A 21,896-nucleotide genomic window follows, 5' to 3' on the forward strand; every position below is an offset into this window, starting at 1 on the left:
CAGGTCAGGAGTGGGAGTATGTGCCAGCTAGCATTTTATCAGAGATGGGGTAGCCTCACTACTAGCTCAATAACCACTGTTTTAACCATTAGCAAGTTGAAAGTTAGAAATAGATTCTCTTTGGTACAATTAATGGTACTCAATGGTTGCAAATTAGCTGAAATACTGCAGAAACACTTGCAAAAAGAAAGGACAAGAATCTTCAGGTATATCCTTAATGCTGTCTGAGGCTCAATCCCTAGTGTGTCCTTGTCTCCGGCCACCGGTTTAGAAGAATTTCTGACGGCATGATGCTTACTAAATGATGCAGAGCCCTACCTAGAAGAAAGCTTTTACTCAAGATACAGCCGGAAACCACCTAAAAAGGAAGAAAGCTAGGACTTCATCAAACTTCCCAAACAGACCTTATAGAATATTTTGTGCCTACTTTACTAGTGAATAGTAGTCCAATAAATATCTGTGTGTAGTAAATTCTTTCTGAGTCTTGCCTTCATTACAATTTGATAGCAAGGTTGTGGAAGAGTAGCAAATTATCACCATCTCAAACTTCTGGGGTGGCTATTATGATTTCCAAAAAAAAATCTGAGAACTGAATGTGATCAAATTGGCCTAAGGAAATTGTCAATTTCTATCATTCATATACTATACAGAGTTATTGAAGAGTTGCATGTGAATAGCTGATGGTAATCTCTAAAATCCAGTACAGACATACTATCTCAGAGATGTTTTTGATTTGTACAACCCAATTTGCCTCAGGGCTCACCAGCCTGAAGGAAAAAATGGAATCACATTATTGGTAATGTCTTTGATTTTCTATCTCTTTCTATTGCCTGCCTCACCAGAATTCAGCTCCCTGGAAAAAAGGGGGAGGGCTACCTAAGGACCTATGTAGAATTTCACGAAGTTTCCTGGTTTATCTCACATGTGCACTCGTTAAAGCATGGGCACCTTTGCCAGGAAGAGCTGCACCAACAGGTCTTTCCCACTGATACTCTAGAGCAGTGGTCTGTAAGGTAGAGGCCCACTCCAAGGAAGGCACAAGGCAGACCTTTAGGAGTGTGAAGAAAACATTAAGGGCTTCTGTTCAATTCTTGTTTCATCCTTTTGAAGTTTCACTTTTGTGTATGTTTCATAAACTATATAATATATTAATATGAGAAGGCTTAGATATTTTTTAACAAGTAAGGGTGTAAATCAAAAGAATTTGGAAACCTCCAGTTAGAGTCCATGGATAAGGGGGAACATGACTTTCTCCCCCTTGCACAATATATTTTTCTGAAGCAGCCATCTTGTCCTCAAATGACGTACATATTCTCTAGTGAAAAAGCATTTCTGTACAGTCCACTTGCTCCTCCTCAGCCTTTTATAGGACTCAGCCCTGAGTCCAGGGAGTGACCTACTGGGAGAGGATACCTCTGGATGTATGTCAAACTGGGCTCAGAATCACTCCATCTTCTGGTGATTAAAGTTCACTGTAGCTACCTCCTCCTCTCTTAGGATGAATTCTCTTCCAAAACCTCTTCTGACCTAGGTGCCAATACACTCTGTTTATTGATGGGACAAAGCATCAACTCATCACAGACATAGGGCCGACATTCAGTATATATACCTAGACACATCTGAAACTCAGTGATGGAGGCATTTCAAGAGGAGAGGCTCCAGGCAATACCTGGATACAGCTGAGAGTGTAAGGAATTTTAACCCTTCATTGCTAAATCACATAATAATTTACAAGACAAAGATTTACCTGTACTGAGAGAACCCCTCTAGGCAATTTTTTTTCCCCTGAGGAAGGAGGTATAATTCGTGTGTCTGCTTGCATATTCAACATCTGTGAGGAAAATGTGAAATTAACTATATAGAATATTTTAATACTGAGTATGTAATAGATTGTGTGAACTGAATCTGTATTAGAGACATAAATGCACATTTTCAAATGTGGAATTTCCCTTGACAAGATTATGAGTTTTAATGCTAAGTTTTATTATTCACTGGGTCCCAAAATTTTTCCACAGAAACATTTTCCACAAATTAAAGGAAGCATAAGGTAAATAAAAATGTGATATATAAATATTGGTCAAGTAATGTGGTTGTACCTGCCAAATTTAGGGGAGAAACAGGGTAGTTGGACAAGATGCTGGTACAAGACTTATTTGATCAATGAAATCCTAGAGGTCTGAGATAGAAACATAAATTCTCCTAAAACAAGACCAGGCTGTTCACCAGGTAGTCCTCCTCCCTTTACATTATGAATAGCTCCAGCCTCTACTTACCATTCCTCAGAATTTCCTGTTCCCTAGGCACTGAGCTAGGCGCTTTATACACATGTCTAAACAAGACAATACTGGACAAGGAGGTACTATGAAGAAAAGCAGAGCCCGGAAAGGCTAGGAAACTTTCCCTAGGCACAGAGCTTGCAGTGTGTAACTGGGATTTGAACTCAAGATCTAACTGACTCCAAACCAAGCTCACCAACATGTCACCTGCCTTCCTCATGGGAACCAGTTGTCTGAATCCTTCAAGTGAAAAAAAAGTTGCTGCTGTGTTCTCTTGTGTACATTTCTGTAAACAACGCAAGTGTTGTGAGCCACAGAGCTAAAACAGACTCCTGTCCATTGGAATTAATTCAAAAGACAAATGAGAATCATGCCTGCAAAAAAGAAATACATTCTAGTGCTGAAGTCAACAGTATGTTATCCTCTTGAGTAAGGATGTAATAACTTTATTTTTCAACTTTTGGAACTCTCTGATCAGAAAAACTTTTATTTCAAAGTGGAAAAAAAAATTCCAAACACTTTCCATGGAGGATAACACATTTCTGTTGGTCGAGTCCTCATCCAGTGTTCACACTGCTTTTTCTCCCCCGCTTCACCACAGCACACTAGTCACACTGGACACCTGAGGCTGCTGTGGACACAGGTTTTAACAGAGCTCAAAAGGTTCAGAGCACAGCTAGAAAGTTCATGTGGATGGAAGAGGCTTCCATGACAGAATGACTAATAATATGAGGTTTAGAAAAGGGAAAGCCCAGAGGTCAGGGAGCAGTCCCTAAACCTATTACATAATAAAAAATTCTTTAGGGGACCCCTAAGCTCATTTTCACCAAATCCTAGAGAATTAGAAACTCTATAGGACTTGGTGACTAAGCAGAGTTGGGTCTGGGAGAGGAGAGAAGGAACAAAAGGCTGTGAACAACGCCCAGTCTTTACCCTGAGGGAGGGAACTAAAGGCAAAGTTTTATTCTAGACAGGGAGTTTAGAGAGAGGAACAAGTTTGGAATGGGGGAGAGGATGAGATCATTGTCAGTATGCAGAGTGAAAGCACTTGTGGAAGATTCAGGAGAAGACATACAGAGGGCAGGAGAAATAGAAGTCTGAATCTCAGAAATAAATAACCACAGCCTAGAAATCTGAATTCATGAGTCATTGGCACATAGCTACAGGAGAAGGCATTGACCAGCACAGAACCCTCCAGAGTAAAGGAGGAGGGTTAAAGATGTGTCCCTTCCAGTCTAGGACAAGACTCATGGTCTTGTGGGAGTCATTTTAGACCAAATAAAACATTAAACTTGTTTAGGCATTTACACTATGACATTTTTTAAAGAATAAATATAAAATCTATTTGCTATATTTATATACAATGTAGTAGTCCATAGTTTTCATTAGAGCAGTTTACGAATGTTCCTCTCAAAAAACAAAATATAGGGGCGTCTGGGAGATTGAGTCAGTTAAGTATCTGACTCTTGATTTCGGCTCAGGTCAGGATCCCAAGGTTGTGGCATTAAGACCCGGGTCTGGCAGCATACTGACAGCATGGAGCCTGCTTGGGATTTTCTTTCTCTCTCTCTCTCTACCCCCGACCCAAAGTAAATAAATTGTATATACACATATATACATACAGACTGTATATATACATATACACACATATATACAGTATGCATGTATATATACAGTTTAAGTAAATTGGCAGATGCTAAGTAAATTATAGAATTACTACTCCAGAGACAGTTATTTGAGGATGACATGAAAGGCAGTCTTCCTGTTCTCCCCAAAATGTCCCTTAGTAACCTTGTCCAAAGCCTACTCTGTACTAGAGGATAGGACTCTTTTTCCCAAGAATCTGCCCCTTCTTGTAACCATTTCCCATTTAGTCTGTTTAGGTCCACTTGTTTGTCTTAATAGCTGAATATTTAGACATTTATGGTTGAGGGAGTACTATGATGGTTACTAGTAACAATAACATGACCAATTACTGAGTGGAAAGCATGTAACAGGCACCTTTCTGGGAGTCATGGGATTCTTCTCAGCAAGTTTGTGAGGTAGGTGTCAGCCTTTCCAGTTTACAAACAAGCTCAGTGAGTTTGAAAATTTTACCCAAGGAATACTGTTAGTAGCAGAAAAGCAGAATTCAATCCCAAGTCGGTCCTTCACCAAAGCCCCTGAGTGCTCTTTGCATTACTTCACTTACTCATTTAAGGACTAACTTTCATCACTGGATTATAAAAATAGTAATGATTAACATTGCTATGGTAATTAATAAATTAGTGGGTTGAACCACAGGAAACTGCCAATGTTTGGCCATTTTTGACCTACAAAAGTGGAAATTTCATGTAATTTGACCTTTAAAAAGTACATGCATTGGTATTTTTTTTAATGTCTAGAAAGGTAGTGTGACTTTCTAAAAAGATTCTACTATCAGTAGGAAGGGTAGAGGAAAACCAAATATTTCACTCACCTCATTAACAGAAAATACATGTTATGGCTAAAAAAAGAAAGAACAAATATAAAATACATGAATTGGCGAGATAAAGAAACCATTAAAAAGGGTTTACAACTAAAAATTATTGTGAAAAACAATAATTTGCCAATGTAAGTGCTAACCTAGGCTTTTACCACAGGTTAACCACAAAAACTACTGTGAAACACAAGCTAATAAAATACACAAGTATGAAATTTAAATGGTGTATCAATTAAAATATGTTTTCATCTACATGAAGGCACTAAGCAAATTTAAAATATTCTATGGAACATTGTTTTGGGAAAAATCACAAGACTGAATAATTGAAAGATATGGAGAACCCTATAAGTGAGATATAAAATATTAGAGCTACAAGGAAACAAAAAATCATTTAAATGTAATCCTTTTGTGCTATCAACTATAGCCAAATTACGGAAAGAGGCCAAATGTCTATCAACTGATAAATGGATAAAGAAGATGTGGTGTGTATATATATGTATAGTAATGGAATACTATTCAGAGATGAAAAAGAATGAAATCTTGGTATTTGCACAACGTGGATGGAACTGGAGGGTATTATGCTAAGGGAAATACGTCAGTCAGAAAAAGACAGATATCATATGTTTTCATTCATATTTGGAATTTGAGAAACTTAAGTTTCATAGGGGAAGGGAAGGAAAAATAAGTTACAAACAGAGAGGGAGGCAAACCATAAAAGACTCTTAAATACAAAGAACAAACTGAGAGTTGATGGGGTTGTAGGAGGGGACGGTTAGGGGGACCCTGGCTGTTGTATGTAAGTGACAATCATGGGAATCTACTCCCGAAGCCAAGACTACACTGTCTACACTGTATGTTGGCTAACTTGACAATAAATAAAAGAAATGAAATTTTAAAAATAAATAAATAAATAAATTTAATCCTTTTTTATTGTACAGAAAACTAATGTTTGGGAAGATTATGTCAGCAGATACTAAAACTCAGGTTCCTTACTTCCAGTCCAGGGCTCTTTAAAAAAAATTTTTTAACGTTTATTCATTTTTTTGAGAGACAGAGAATGAATGGGGGAGGGACAGAGAGAGAGGGAGACACATAATCCAAAACAGGCTCCAGGCTCCAAGCTGTCAGCACAGAACCTGACATGGGGCTCGAACTCACAGATTGTGAGATCATGACCTGAGCCAAAGTTGAACACTTAACTGACTGAGCCACCCAGGACCCCCCAGGGCTCTTTAAAATAGATCAGAATAACATTCTGTTTGAACATGATAATGTCCTTGTGTATTTCAACTGGCCATGGCATGTATTGCAGATGTAAGAAAATTTCCATGAGGCATAATTTTTATCCTGCAGCATGATGAGGTTACTAAAGTAGACATCCTAAATATGTTTCATAACCATAAAATAAAAACACTGTGGGTTTTAAAATTTAACAGCATTACATTTTCTTATTTAGCCTTTTATTATTATGGTATAACCAGAACACAGCCTTCTCCCAGGATGTTTTTCTCATTACTTTTGGATATTGTTTTGCCTTTTTACAGAGAAAGGCATTCTAAAAATAGGATGCTGTCAAAATGGCTTGAATTTCAAGAAAAAAAAAAACTCACACCTGCTCTTTGAAAAATAAATACTCAGTTCAAAAGCATGACATTTAGAATGTCTTTGGTACAAAATTCAGCTACAGATATCCACTGCTAAAACACAGTTTTGCCTCTAATTCAACATAAATGGCAGAAATCAGCTATCCTAATTATTACCTTCATTTATGAAGCTGTATGTTCTTCCGGCTGAACAACTGTGTTGCTGTGTGCCTGTGCTTTGCTTTACTTCTCATTAGAGTATTTTAAATAGCAAAACGGAAAGACTGACTGCCATGGCTTATCATTCCCCCATTCTGTCCTTTCCCTGGAGATTCCTTCAGTATCCACCAATCCTTCAATCTGAGATTTACACCTAAGGATTCAAGGTTTAAAGAAAAATAAATAACTGTTTCTGAAGGAGATTCAAGTTCACTTAATAGATAGAAAGAAAAAGACAACCAATAGAAGTATCAATGTATCTTTCAAATGACCTGTGAAATCTGAGGTCTTTTACAGAAACCCTGTAAAGAAAAGAGCCCATCAGAACTGCCTAGGCAATATGCCTGCTTTCAATGGAATAATTTAGAATAATTGATGGTGCGTGATGGCCTAACCATAAGCCACGAGAGCTTCCTGGCATACTATCTGAAATAGTAAGAGTCACTCAAGGATGTTTGGAAACTTGAAAAGCATCACTGAAAAAGAGAACTCATTTACTACATATTGAATATAATCATATTGTTTCCCTCATAGGGTTATATAGGTTCATTCTTCTTGCAACAAATATTTATTGAGCACCTACCATATGCCAGGCACTATTCAAGGAGCTAATGAAACATCAATGAACAAAACAGACAAAAATCTCTGCCCTTGTGAACTTTGCTTCATACTAAGACAATGAGAAAAATATATAGTTTGCAGATGGCGATAAGTGCCATGGAGAAAAATTAAGCAGGGAAAGGAAATTAAGGCAAAATAATATATATGCATAGCACAGTATAAAGATTTAAAATATATTAAAGAGATTTATCTCCATTAATGAAAGCTTTGAAAATTATTTCCTTGGTTTCAGGATTGAAGTTAAGAAATTAAATTTCTGGGGCGCCTGGGTGACTTAGTTGATTAAGCATCCGACTTTCGCTTAGGTCATGATCTCGCGGTTAGTGGGTTCGAGCCCCGCGTCGGGCTCTGTGCTGACTGCCAGCTCAGAGCCTGGAGCCTGTTTCAGTCTGTGGCTCCCTCTCTCTCTGACCCTCCCCTGCTCACGCTGTCTCTCTCTCTCTGTCTCCTAGAAATAAATAAAACATTTAAGAAAAAAAAAAGGAAAAGAAATTAAATTTCTTCCTGGGAGAATAGTAATCTTATCCCACTACTTCTGAGAAGTGAAATAATAATAACTCATTTGGGGCATCTGGGTGGCTCAATCGGTTATCCATCTGACTCTTGATCTCCGTCTTAACCTCAGGGTTCTGAGTTCAAGCGCTGCACTGGCCTCTATGCTGGGTGTGGAACCTACTTAAAAAATAATAATAATAGCTCATTTATCAAATGCTTTGTGCTAATAAGATTACATAAAAATACTTCATTTCAGCCTGTAAAATGGATAGTCTCCTCATTTTATATGTGGGGAAAATGACAGTATAGGAAATTCAAAATCATAGATTTAACAATTTTATGTTAGAGGGGCACCTGGGTGGCTCAGTAGGTTGAGCATCTGACTTCGGCTCAGGTCATGATCTCACAGTTTGTGAGTTCAAGTTCTGTGTTGGGTTCATTGCTGTCAGCCTGTCAGTGCAGAGTCTGCTTTGTATCCTCTGTACCCCTCTTTTTACCCCTCCCCACATGCGCTCTCCCCAAAATAAATGATAAAATATTTTAAATTATAATAATAATGATTTTATGTTAGAGCTGAGATTCAAAGGTAAATACACCTAGCTCCAAAATACACCATCCTTAGCTCTGTTTAGGGTGTCAGAAGATGGACTGATTCAAGAAGGGAGACCTGGTTACTGCTCCCATGGGATCATCCACCCCGTCCAACTCTGCTACCACTAATCTCCTACATAGAGGATATCAGTCTATATACACATGTGTAAATTATTGGATTTTAGAATTCCCAAAATGGAAACCCTCATTTGGTGCAAATGATTGTAAAAAAGTCACTTTAGGTTTGATAATATGACATTTCCATCATCATCTGAAGCTCTCGACTCTCTTTGAAAAGGAACATTTTGTTTTTTTCCTCAAGTCCTCAAGCTTGTTGACAGCACTCATTTTACTACTTCTTGTTTAGGTTTTTAATCATACATGGTAGTTACACAACGATGGCATTAAGATCTCACATCTGAGAACCAGAGAAAAACAGCATAACAAAGATCATGATTCTTGTTATTTTCTTGAAGAATAATTTTAAAAAATTAAAACACAGGCACCTCAATGGCTCAGTCTGTTAAGCATCCAACTCTTGTTTCTGGCTCAAGTCATCATCTCACTGTCATGGGATCAAGCCCTGCATCCCGCTCCCAGCTGGATGTGGAGCCTGCTTAAGATTCTCTCTCTCCCTTTTCTTCTGCCCCTTCCCCACCAATATTAAAACAAAACATGTGGGCTTATTCATCCTCACAACAAATAAGCCTAATAATATTAACCAAGGCAAAAAACAAAAAGAAAAACCCTCTAAGTAAAAAATATCATCGTAAAACATGTCTCTTCTTAAGCTGGTTATGTTACCTTTTTCTTTTTCTTGGTCCTCTGCCTCTCAGACTATTCCTTTTCAGTTTAATTGGTTAAAATTCAAATGTTTACAAATCATGTATCAATTATTTATTGCTAAATTGGTGAAAACCATAATATCTTAATTCACCAGTCTAACTCTTTATTAGTTCTTGATGCAATCATTAATTCTCTGAGGTAGTTTCAGAGGTTGTTTTTATTTTTTGCTCAGTTGGTTTATTTCACACACACACACACACACACACACTCAAAAACAAAAAACAGGTTAAATACAGTGCAATATTTGATTTAACTACTAAGGCTAAATGGAGGCAGATTACTTCACTAGGGGAGCAGCAGTGTCACTTGTTTCAGATGGGCTATTTTTATGCTAATGTAATGGGAATAAACTGTGGCTGGGGAGACAGGAGCCTGGGGGGCTGCTGGAGGAGAGGACTTTGGTGGGTCCAGAGCTATGCCAGAAGGTGACAGTGATAAGAGAGAAACTGGCGGGGTAGAAACAAACTATGAGCTCTAAGAATTCAAAGAGCTGAGAAGAGTGTGAAACAATGATTGTCAGTGGACCAAAGTAAAGAGTTATATCAGGGAAAACATTTAAATCAAAGAACTGAATGAAAAGAACAAAAGATGAGAGGGTAGCCTCAGATATGCTTTAAGCTCCATCTCAGGGAACCTCCAGAACAGGAGAGCTAGCCCTCACTGTCTGTAAGCAGAGCCCCAACAACAGGATGTTAAAATCTAGGACAAACTCTCCTGGTAAGACACACGCACGTGCTTTCGGTTGTCCTAATTTATAAAGTGTTTATTCCTCAGCACATGACCTTGTATATGGTAGATATCTGACACAGTTGTTGATAGTTGACTAGTGAAATTATCTAACACAGCTGGTTTTATAGCTTGTACAATGGTGGGCATTAGGATGGTAATAAAGTACACAGTAAGGCCATGAGTCCTTGGTGCTTGATTCTTAGAGAAAATTCCAATGCCCCTGAGTCCTCTAAGAAACAACAGGAGCCCCTTACTTATTTGTCAAGTCCTGGTTCACTCTCATACAGCCAAAACCAACAAAAAAAAAAAAAAGTTATCTTTTTCCTGTGCAGCAAGTACCATAATTCATATTAACTCTCTAACAATTCTCTGCATATCTGTAGATTAATACAGATTCTTCTCACTGTAACATGATGGGTCAGAATCCTTCACATACTAAAAGATCCAGGAGTCCATCACCAATATCTCATTATTACAAATAGTCATGGTGGATCTAGACTTACAAACATTAGCATGGTTGGGATGACCTTGCTAGGGAAGAGTTCATTATAAATATTGACTGTATTTCCCCTTTTAATTAAAAGAAATGTGAACTCTTTCTGTAGTAGTATAACCTCAAATTATAGGCCCCCAGTCTCCTGGAAAGACAGGACATTAAAAAAAATAATAATAATAATGCTGAAAAAATACTCAGCCAACATAAAAATGTTGTATAGTTTAAATGAGAGTTTAAACAAAGAAGGTGGTAAAAGTAATCAAGGAGTAAACAAAGAGTGGGAGAATAAATATAAACAGTGAACCCACAGGATGGTTAATTAGCTTGCTTTGCAAAGATTTGATTTCTCCCCTGAAAGCAATGGTAAAGACAAATAAGTCTGACCTACCAAATATCTTCAGGTATAATGTAATATGTCACCCATCGCCTATAAAAGAGATGCCACTGAATTACTGCGCATGGCACTGAATTACCATGGATGCCTCTAAACTACCATGTATGGAGTCTTTGCCCTGGGTTGTTTTGACAACAGTACTTTAGTTATCTTAAGCTCTACAATTTCTGTTTGGATTGTTCCAGAGCAGAGGTCTCAAACTCAAGTATCCACAGGGCTCGAGCAGTAGCAGTTAGGGGTAAATGGAGGGGGCTGAGTGGGAACCATGATGAATTGGAGAGTAATGCTAAGTCAATTCTTGCCAAATGAGACACATCATCTAATTCTTAAGGAGAAACTTGGAACTCAAATTTGAGTGTCCATTTTTTATATCAAAATGGCCATACAAGACTGCCAAACAGCTTGCAGGGTCCAGTGTAAAATGAAAATGCAGAACCCCTTGCTCAAAAATTATTAAGAATTTCATGATGGTGACAGCAGAACATTAAATCAAGTGTGGACCCTTCTTAGCACCAGCTCTATGTGACTGCACGGGCTGCAAGCCCATGAAGCCCAGCCTGGAGGTATACAAAACAAACTGCAGGCCACATTTAGCCCATGAATTGTCCTGCTTGATACTGTGTCCCAAAGATACCACAACCTCTCCCCATTTCTCTTTGAGACTCAAAGCACCCAGCTGCAAGATGCCTGGAAGAGTTTGAAGCATGTCCTTTAGCTGAAAAACAGATAAAAATATCGCTGGTGGCTTACAAGGGAAACAAAGTCTCTCCTCTGTCCTCACCAAGTCTCAAAACCAGCTAATGGAGTCACCTGCTGATAGGTATGTGCTGATAGAGAAAAAAATATTTTGCCTTATTAATTCAAAATGCCTAAAAGTCTGTTGCTGTGGCCAAAGTCCTATAAAATATACTTCCCCTGGCTTACTGGTTAAACCATTCAATTTATAAGGCTCTCAGAATAGTTTTTAAAATGAGAAATACCTTTTATAAGGATGAAAAAAAAATCTCTCCTTACTGATCTGTCATAAACATTTCATATTTCTATATGTCAGGTTTATGTCACTTGAGATGGACGTATACTTTGTGATAGATTACAATTATACCTCCAGAACAGCTCATACCAACGAAATGCTAATTGTTATGCAGGCTTTGTCTATACCCAGCAAAATTCTAACACAAACCCAAGCAGCAAGATCACAAGGCTATATTTTCATGCAGTGACTTTATCTCCACATGTAGACCATATAAGCATAGGCACCTATATATGTGTGTGCAGAAATAATGAGTTTATCTATTAGCAAGTGGAACAGAACTAAATAGAAATAGTAGTATTATAATATCAGAGGGAATAAATTATTCCATTGTAAATTTACCTGTTTATTTTTGTCTATCCCTCTAGAATGTAATGGGGAAGAGATTTGCATCTGTCTTATTTAATCCTATGTTCCCTCACATTGCCTGGAACATAGTAGATACCCAGTAAATTCTTGTTGAATTGAACTGAATCCATAGGATCAAAACAAATCATAATTCACTGATTCTAGGATTAGAAATAGGAGGAAATCAGACACATGTAGCAGGACTACCAACTTCCCTAACTTCCACTGGCCTTTTTATTCCCTAGTTAGACTCTAACCATGTAGTCACTGTACTTAGTAACTCTATTGCTTTCATATCAGCCTCTCATTTCTGTAGCTCAGGCAGACACAAGCTTGGGCCTCCTTGGAGCAAGCTGGGACAAAGGTTAACTTCTTCCCAGAACCTAGAAAAGGCTAATGAGCTCCATGGAATGATATCTCTAAGTATTCACCATACCAGAATCAATATCAATGTGCTGTCAGTGTTTGCATTAGCCCCACAGTCAAACAAAGAACAGCCCTTAGAGCCCACTAATGATGCTGGGCGTGGATAGCTGGGGATGGGCAAGATGATACAGAGATGACTGTATCAGCTCTCCTCAAACACAAGGCCTCCAGGATGTTGCACAATACCATCATTCTAGTACTGTGTCAGAGATAGGAAGCATTTGGATTCAGCCACCGATACATTCAGTGGGGAAAAAAAAAAAACCCTCTCTTTTCATCTTCTTGACCAAAGAGATGGATTTGGAGTATACCTTCTGGCTGTGAGAGAAGTTTCCTCTTCTATTCCTTGCTTGCTGTTACCAGCAAGCGCAAATGTCTTAAAGTTCGCAGAACACTATTTATGTAGCTGATGAGACAGGTACAACAAACTTGATTCATTACTGACCTAGATAGATAAGACCTACCTTTAGTGCAAGTCCATCAATCTCATAGTCATTTTCATCTAGCATTTTCCATATGTAGATCCTGCTAGAATGATATGTTGAGTCAGGGTACTGAAAAAAGTTCTGAGCCTCAATTCTGCATTCCTTCAGTCTCTAGGATCAGACAAAGATCTCACCAAAATTCAAGCTCTTCCATGCAGTAAAATGGAACTTAGTGTCATAAATGGAATTTCATTCTATGTGTGAAAATGTGAAATCTGATTTTCCAAACAGAAGGGTGTGGTAGTATGACAGAGTAAAGATGACTGATCTGTATGGTGTACACAGTTAAGATGTCACAAAACTAAGATGTCTATGGGTATCACAGTCAAATCACATTGGTTTGGAATCTTGACCCAATCACTTATTAACTTAACCTAGCCAACTTTGTTAACCAGGCTATGACTTGGTTTCTGCAAAACATGAATAATATCACTCAAATCTACAAATAAAATTATTATTCTCTATCTCATAATGTCATTATAAGGGCTAAATGAAATATATATAATGTTAGGTCCAGAGCCGGATACATAATGAGAATATTATAAGAATTGTTATTTTGAGGACTATTTCTATCACTCCCATAAATAATTAACTTCTTGCAACTTTGTAACTTGGGGGTGGGGGGGGAAGGCCATAACCAAAAGCATGGAAGAGGTTAGCTTCTTGTGAGTTTCCATGGTGGAAACTTGGTCACATAGTAAACATGGCCTTTATGACCTTTCACTAATCACTGTGAAACAAAATTCTTTCAATTCTACAAAGTTTCAGTGAAACACCACTAAATGCAGCCACAGAGCAATCTCTCCCCTCCCCCATACACACACACACACACACACACACACACCATCCACCCCTTGGGGATATATTAAAACTAAAGCAACTGAAATAGCCCTAGCCAGTAATTAAGACACACAGCTAATCAGAGAGCAGCACAGGCTGTGGCCTTCTGCAAAGAAACTGAGCACCAGGATGACAGCTCCCATTACTAGGGCTTTGTTCTCCTGGAGCAAAAAGAGCACAAAAGCATAAAGTTGGAGAACTGTAACTGCATTTTGAATACCTACAGGAACGGGTAAGGGTGTGGTGGGCAAGGGGGGCGGTCACAGGTTCCTCTGAAAGCAGAGAATATTCTACAAGACAACTGCGTCAGCCCACACCCACCGGCGCCTTCCCCACCCTCAAAGCATGACTCCACTTTTTCTAACACTGCCCTTAAGGAATCTGGCTTCTGTGACTTCCAGTAATTATACAAATCACCCATGATGAAGCAGCTTAATACACTGTTAGACAAAAGAAACAAAAATTAAGCAAGTAGAAAACTCATTAAAATGCTGTCTTTGATTATTTTTACTCCTAACAATTCATGTTACCAAACAAGTCTTTCTTCCCTGCTTTTGCTTGGAAGTAATAGTTTAAAAGAATTCTAATACATACTGGGTGATTTTCTCCAGACTCATAATTCAACAACTAGACACACTTTCCCTTCCCCCATTTCCATCTAGGACTCCTCCCTGTCACCTTACAGCTTCTGACTTAGCTGCGTTCATACCCAGCAGTCCCAGCAAAGCTTTCTGTTTGCATTATACAACAAAAAAAACAGGCAATGAACAATTCATGCTCCTAAGTGCTTGCAATAAAGCCAGGCTGAGCTGACCTCTCCCATCCCATATAGCTGCATGTCAGCCATATAAGCTTAAAGGATCAAGAATAGTATGTATGTGATGTGTATAAACAAACTAATTAAAATCTAAGGTCTCTCATTCCAGCTAGTGCCTAATGGGACCAATATGATCGACTGTGAGGGGGGAGAAAAAAAAAAAACAATCACTCCAAGCTGGCTAGAGATACTGTTTTTCCTGCCTAGGATACATCTCTTTTAGGCTCAATAAACAGCCTAAAAGAAGGGCAACTCAGGGGTTGCCATTCTTTCCTTTAAGACTTTTCAAATAAAAACTATCAACTCAGCAACATTGAGCCAAAAGACCACTCCCTGATTCCAAGTGGACATATTGATCAACTGAACTGACATGTGCCTCCTCCTTTCTCTCTCTTTATAGCAATCAGCAGCTGCACCAGGAAAATCCATTTCATTTCCCAAAACAAAAGGCAACACATTGCTCCTTAACTGATACTGTCAGACTACAGTTTTTAGGAGGAAAAAAAAATATATATATATATATATGTAAATTGAAGATGCCTAAAGACATAGCTAAGAGTTGAAATGAACATGATACATGTTTACTGTAGTTCAGAATTAAGTTGAGGTTAGGACTGAGTCCAGAGATCTGTATTCACCATAGTCCCTTGGAACCCTGCTATTTATTCATCTTACCAGATTCTGGCTAAAGTTAAGAGCAGCACCCACTAGCTCTCCTCAGTGTTACCCTTCACTGCAACTGCCGCAGAGAGCAGACTTGTTACAAGTCCGCCTGCAAACAACTCAAGCTATTTTAGAGACTGTCTAGAGATGGAAAAATATCGTGGCAGGCTTTCAACTAACTATGAAGGACGTGAGTTGAAGGACTACCATATAAATCAAAAAGCTCAAGTAATTTCATTTGGTTTGGGTCTTCACGCTTTTAATAAATTCTCTCTTGAACAGGCAAGAGATCCCCTTTCACACCAGGGTTATGTCAAATGCTTATTCAGCATTCGCTCCTTGCCATGAAGAAACTGAAACCCAACCGAGGTAAATACCAAATTTCATACTGTAAATCGCTAAATATTTCAAAAATCACAAGAGCAAACAGGGGACCAATTAGCTCTGCCCAATAAAAAAAAAGAGAGAGAAATATACATCTTCACAATGCTGAAACATTGTGAACTGCTCATTTCAGAGCCTATTTGGGATTTTGCAATAGAAAATTATCTTATGCTTATGAAAAATTCTATGAGAACACCAAAAATAACAGGCAGAGATGGAGCAAGATTAATTCTATGTATTATGATTCCTCTATGACTCTTACAGGCCTTTGTCTTAACCCAGCAGCCTGAAAAACAGATTTAGGTAAAACAGCCCTTCTTTCCCTAGTCCATTTTAAGCAGACAACATCCCCCCCATCTCCGCCTTAGCAGACACCGACTAACCAACAAAACAGCCGTGCAATTAAGGCCCAGACATTCAACACTCACCATCTCCTGCTCCCACCGTCTCCTTTTGATGTTTACAGCACATCTGTAGGATGCAATACTAGGAGATGCCTTGTTTGACCTGCTGCATGATGCTGTGACATCAGTTCAGATGATGCAGCTCATTATGGGAAAGACTGCTGTTGCTATGGCAACCGGGATGTGCTAGGAATCCTTGCTGCATTTCCAGTGGAGCCTGAGACAATACGGAAGCCCTGTAAGAAACAGACGATATGCAAAATGTAGACCAAAGGGAGAAGATCCCTCATTGGACTAAAACCCATAGATTTAAAAGGAATTTCCCTGAAGGCACATTGGAAAAAAACAAAAATTACCTCTTACTTTGTTGTTACACGTTTAGAAAAGAATGAGGTTTGGGGAGATATAGATTTAGTACTGAGCAAAATAAAAACAAATGCACAATGTTTCTTGGTTAGGCAGTTTGATCGCTTTTTCCTCTCTGGACAGCATGATGATATCTTTTTAAAAGTTATTAAAAAGAATTTTTGTTCACTTGTCAAAAACTGAAAGAACAAAGCAGAGAACAGAAAAAAAATTTTAATGGAATATAAACAGCTGATAAAGTATTCTAGCTCTAAAATAAATAAGCTTTAATTCTCAAAACATGAGCAAACTCCCACCAACGAACTCTGCCCTGATCATTTCCGCTGATGGACACCAACCCACAGAACCTTCTTAATGCAGTACGGGCCCAGCTCTCAGTTGAGCACTGACAGGCACATGCAAGGATGATATAGGAGACATAACATGTCACTCTCAATTCTAGGGCCCCATCCCTTGGCCTGCAGAGAACCTCTCCTGCTCACAGTCAAACTGCAAGTCTTCTTTGGGACCAAACCCAATGGTTGGAACAAGTAACCAACCACCAAAGTCAGTGACATTTCAAATATTGGAGTTCTGTTTTCCTCTTTCAGGAAAATAAGACACACGGGAGGAAATTACTCGTACCTCTCCCCCAACAAAAGCTGGAACTGTGTAAAAAGTCACATTTTTAAAAATTTTTTTAATTTTAGAGAGAGAGAGCATGGAAGCAGGGGAGGAGGACAGAAGGAGAGCAAGAGAGAATCCTAAGCAGGTTACACGGTCAGCACAGAGCCTGACATGGGGTTCAATCCCACAATCCTGGGATCATTACCTGAGCCAAAATCAAGACTTGGATGTTCAATCAACCGAGCCACCCAGGCACCCCTGAAAAACCACACTTAAACAAGATACAGTGAGGTATTTCCCCAACCGATGAAAGAAATGCAAATTTAAAGCAATCACTCTTTCCTAGTCCTATGCAGAAACAAATATTATGTGGTGAGAAGGGATGTGGGAAAGAGAAGATTTGGACAGAGCAGCCACTTTTTGCATATTTAATACTCTTAGACCACTGATTGAGACAGAATCAAGCTGACCGCCATTAACTCTACCTCCAAACTATGGTGGAGAACAACATTCTTTTTTTTTTTTTTTTTTTTTTTTACAAATAGTTTATTGTCAAATTAGTTTCCACATAACACTCAGTGCTCATCCCCATAAGTGTCCTCCTCTATGCCCATCCCTCCCTCCCCCCCACATCCATCAGTCCTCACTTTTTGTCAGCATTCAAGAGTCTCTCATGGTTTGCCTGGTGGAGAACAACATTCTAAAAGCCTCAAATCTAAAAAGACAATTATGTTGTTGTCTCTAACTTGAGATTATAAATGGCATGGTGGCTAACTGCATGGGGGATGAAGAGATAGAATGACATAAGGAATTCAGGCAGCGCCTTGATAAATAGGGGCTGACAAAATGCCTGAGAAGTGCCAGGATCCTAGCAGGGTGCCCCATCAGCCATTCAGAGCTGCCCTTCCCTGGATGGGAAGCTAGGATTGTTCCTGTTTCACCTAATGAGTACTTGGGAGACCAAGAGCAAGAGGTTAAAGCTGCCTACCCAAGCTACCCATGCTTTCAGTCATGGGCGCAGCCTGACTCCCATCCTTAATCTTAGACCGTATGCTATACCAAGAGCAGTAACAGGCAACCATGCCAGAGCAAAGAACATTCATCTGGGATTCAGGAAACATAGTGTTAATGCCAATTCTTCCAGTGAGCATCTGTGTGCATTCAGGCCAATTAGCCTCTCTGGACTTCAGGTTTTTCATCTGCAGAGATAATGTATTTCCCTCATAGCCATGGTTTTCAAGTTTTGTTAGTACTTGAATGCTTTATTCTACTGCTCTAGTCCAAAGCTAGGCTGCCGTGATTGAGGGGAGATAAGAAGCCCAGAACCAAAACTGACGAACTTTTTTTTTTAATGTTTTATTTATTTCTAGGAGAGAGAGAGAGAGAGAGAGAGACAGCGTGAGCAGGGGAGGGTCAGAGAGAGAGGGAGTCACAGACTGAAACAGTCTCCAGGCTCTGAGCTGACAGTCAGCACAGAGCCCGACGCGGGGCTCGAACCCACGAACCGCGAGATCATGACCTAAGCGAAAGTCGGACGTTTAACCAACTAAGCCAACCAGGCGCCCCCAAAACTGATGAACTCTTCTCAACCCCCACCTCCCCTACCTCATCTGCTCTGAACTGACCCATGAAGACATCTCTGAGGAAGATGGAATGAGTCACAGGTATACAACAATATTATTGGCCTTTCCATAGCTGAAATCTCATGGTTCTGTAAAGAGGAGAGAGCAGGGTGGAATCAGGTATTTCATACTTGAATATGTTTTCTCAGAAAGAGAAGAACCATGTCAGCCTCCTTTACCAAAAGCAAGTCATTTGTTTGCTCGGAAGAGATGGATGGTGGCTCTTCAAATCTGAGGTCAGACTCTTAACAGCCTGAACTGGCTGAATAACTAGTCCAAAAAATGGCACAGATTGGGTAAAAAAAAAAAAAAAAAAGCGGAGGGGGGGGACCCAAAAAGCAGAATCAAGTCATAAAGTATTTTCTTGCCTTGTGAATGGGCCTATAATAGTTTACTTTAGACTTACCAGTGGCCCTTCTCACTGTCACACATCTCCATCTCATGAGTTTATTTTGGGGACTGCATGCAATAATGTATATAAAAGCATGTGGAAACCAGAATCATAGAAATTTCAAGCCTTATTACTACTGTCATTAATAGCCCACTCACCCCAATCAGGGGAGGCTCTGTAGCTCTCCTCTGTACATCCGGCCCATTCTGGACTCTGGACTAAGATGATTAGGAAATGGCTTGCAAGGTCTGCTACTAAGGAGGAATTACTCCTTACCACTCACTTCAGATGAGGTTAGGAAAGGTAATGGATAGGCGATCCTCTCAGGGGACAAAGCCAGGGCCATGGGTAACAAAGAACAAATGAGTTTCTCCTGTAGAGGAGAATCAAGGCAAGACCAGTGAAATGAGGCAGGAAGCTTCAGACCTGAATGACGAGAAGGACTTCAGAATCGTTGTAAGTTAGGGACCACTGTGTGTCTTCCATTTTGCCTCTGACAGAGATGACTCTGCATCACTGAAAACTCCTGGATTTTCAGCTGAATGTCATGACTATATGGGACTTTAGTTAGCTTCCTTGGGATTTGAATATGCTTGTCATAGGGCAAAAAGGAGAAAAAAATATTGGGGGATCAGCAGGACAACTTGTGACAGCTACTCAGACTGCTCACTAATATCCATGTGTCTTCTCTTCCTCCTAGGTACATTCCCAATACCCTTACCTGTAGGTGGACCTTGGAACTGGTTCTCACCAATGGAAGGTGAGTGAAAGTGAAGAGAAACATCTCTAAAGGTAATTAGGAGCCTGTGTGCCTTTCCCATACTTCTCTCTCTGCTAGCTGGATGCAAAGAATCTAGTGGAAAATTCTGAAGCCCTAGAAGAGAACAGCCCTACACAGTGGATGGAGCCTAAGTCCCTGGCCCCAATGACCTTGGGGTACAGCCCTACTCTCTTCCAATCACCCACTGACTTACATGGAAATGCAATTAGTGAGAAATAAACCTTTACTGTATTAAACAGATTTGGGGGTAGTTTATTATACATGAGTTATTTAATTATAAATAAAATTATAACAATTTAATAAAATATACAAAAATGTAATAAAATATAATATATAATAAAATTATATTATACATTGTTACTTATAAATTTACAGTGTTAAAAACAGGTTTTCTTATTACAGAGCTTCTAAGAGTCTTTAATTTGCTTCTATGCATTGAGATCCCTCATGGGGAGAATAAACTACATAGTATTTCCTTAATTTATTTGACCATAGAATCCTTTTTTCATGGACTAATTTTCAACTGGCTGTCCAACCACAGTCTACAGGACTGTAAACAATAATGAGCTAGAATCCCCTTGGGTCCCTATTTCAGTCTAGAGGCTGTAGAAAAGGAAAAAGTGAAACTTTTTTCATCTCTAGTACAACAGTCTAATTCCAGTCTTTCTCTGCCATTCTGAACTGACAAGGCAGAAATTGGTGGTGTTATTATAGACAGAGCAACATTTATACAAATGTTTCCTCCTGGCCATTGTCCCCTACTTACAATTAGGAGTTGTGTCCCCAATTCTTACCATATCAGGAACAAAGGAGTATTCTTTCTAAATCATCAGCTCATGATGTAACATGCATCTTGTGTTTGCATTTTAGAGGTTTAAAAAAACCTCAAGCTGTTGGGATGAGCACTGGGTGTTATATGGAAACCAACTTGACAATAAACTATTTAAGAAAACAAAAAAACCCTCAAGCTATTCCTGGAAATGTGACAAGCCTGCCTCCCTTAGTGTATCATGTTAAAATCTCTGAATCTGAAGCCTGTTAGTTGTTAGCAACTGTTAGCTGGGGAAGTCCTAGCTGATTTCACAGGTGAGCCTCCAAAATACCCTGACTAAATGTAACAGTGGTGTGTTTCTTGTTCACTAGAAGTCTAAATGGATGTTCTGATTGCAGGTGACCTTCTGTGTGGTGATTCGGGGACTCTATCTTGAGATTTCACCTTCCTCTGGAACCTCAGAATCCTTGGAAGTCATGACACAGGGAAGGTGTTTATGGGCCCGATCTGGAAGTAACTCTTCTACACTTCCATCCACATTCCATTGGTTAGAACTCGGCCAAATAGCCACATATACTGTAGGAGAGGCTGGGAAATGCAATCTACCTTTGTGCCCAGCAAGAAAAGGAAACAGGCATAATATATAATTATCTACCATATCATGATATCAGGAATCTGAGCCATGTTTCAGGTTGCACCTTACATATCTGTCTGCAATACCACAAGTGGGTCTTCTTGAGCCCAAGTGAACAGTCAGACACATAAGATTATCACAGCCCACCAGTCTGCTCAGAGACTTTCCCAGCAGGGCAGCATTAGGCATTACTCTCCCGCAGGAGTCTTGCAGTAAACTGTGGATCAACCCACACAGTATCCAGGAGCTATTCTATCTGGCCTCTAGGTGACAGCTGAAGTGCAATGAGTAGAACATACGCAAGTTCAAGAGCACCCAGCCTTAAAAGCATTATTCTTCATTGGAGCCCATATCTTTGTAACAATGTCATGGACATAATTTCCAGGGTTCCCACAAAAGTTATGCCCAGTTATAAGAGTCACTGTGATCAGAAAAGATCCAAACTATGGCTTCCTTTCAGGATTTGTAGTTATCTCATTCCAGACCAAGAAGGGCTTGCCCCTCATCAATCACAGCAGATGTTGCAGAAAATATAATAGATGGCAGTGAGGAGACCTCTTGGAGATCCCCCAAAGCTAGGGCCATAGGCAGAATGGACAAACAGCTCCTCTTAAAG

The 21,896-nt window shown here is 39.4% G+C and overlaps 1 protein-coding gene across 1 annotated transcript in view; it reads right to left on the reverse strand.

Annotated features, from left to right (window-relative positions):
• Positions 1-16,175, reverse strand: part of AKAP6 (A-kinase anchoring protein 6) — a gene marked incomplete at its 3' end in the record, with an annotated part of 214,085 nt that extends 197,910 nt beyond the window's left edge. Inside the window, exon 1 of the mRNA XM_039247141.1 lies at positions 16,133-16,175. The remainder of the gene's footprint in view (positions 1-16,132) is intronic.
• Positions 16,176-21,896: the final 5,721 nt, after the last annotated feature.

The sequence above is a fragment of the Hyaena hyaena genome, unplaced genomic scaffold (genome assembly GCF_003009895.1).
Source record: "Hyaena hyaena isolate Hyena2069 unplaced genomic scaffold, ASM300989v1 scaffold_291, whole genome shotgun sequence".
Taxonomy (NCBI): Eukaryota; Metazoa; Chordata; class Mammalia; order Carnivora; family Hyaenidae; genus Hyaena; species Hyaena hyaena.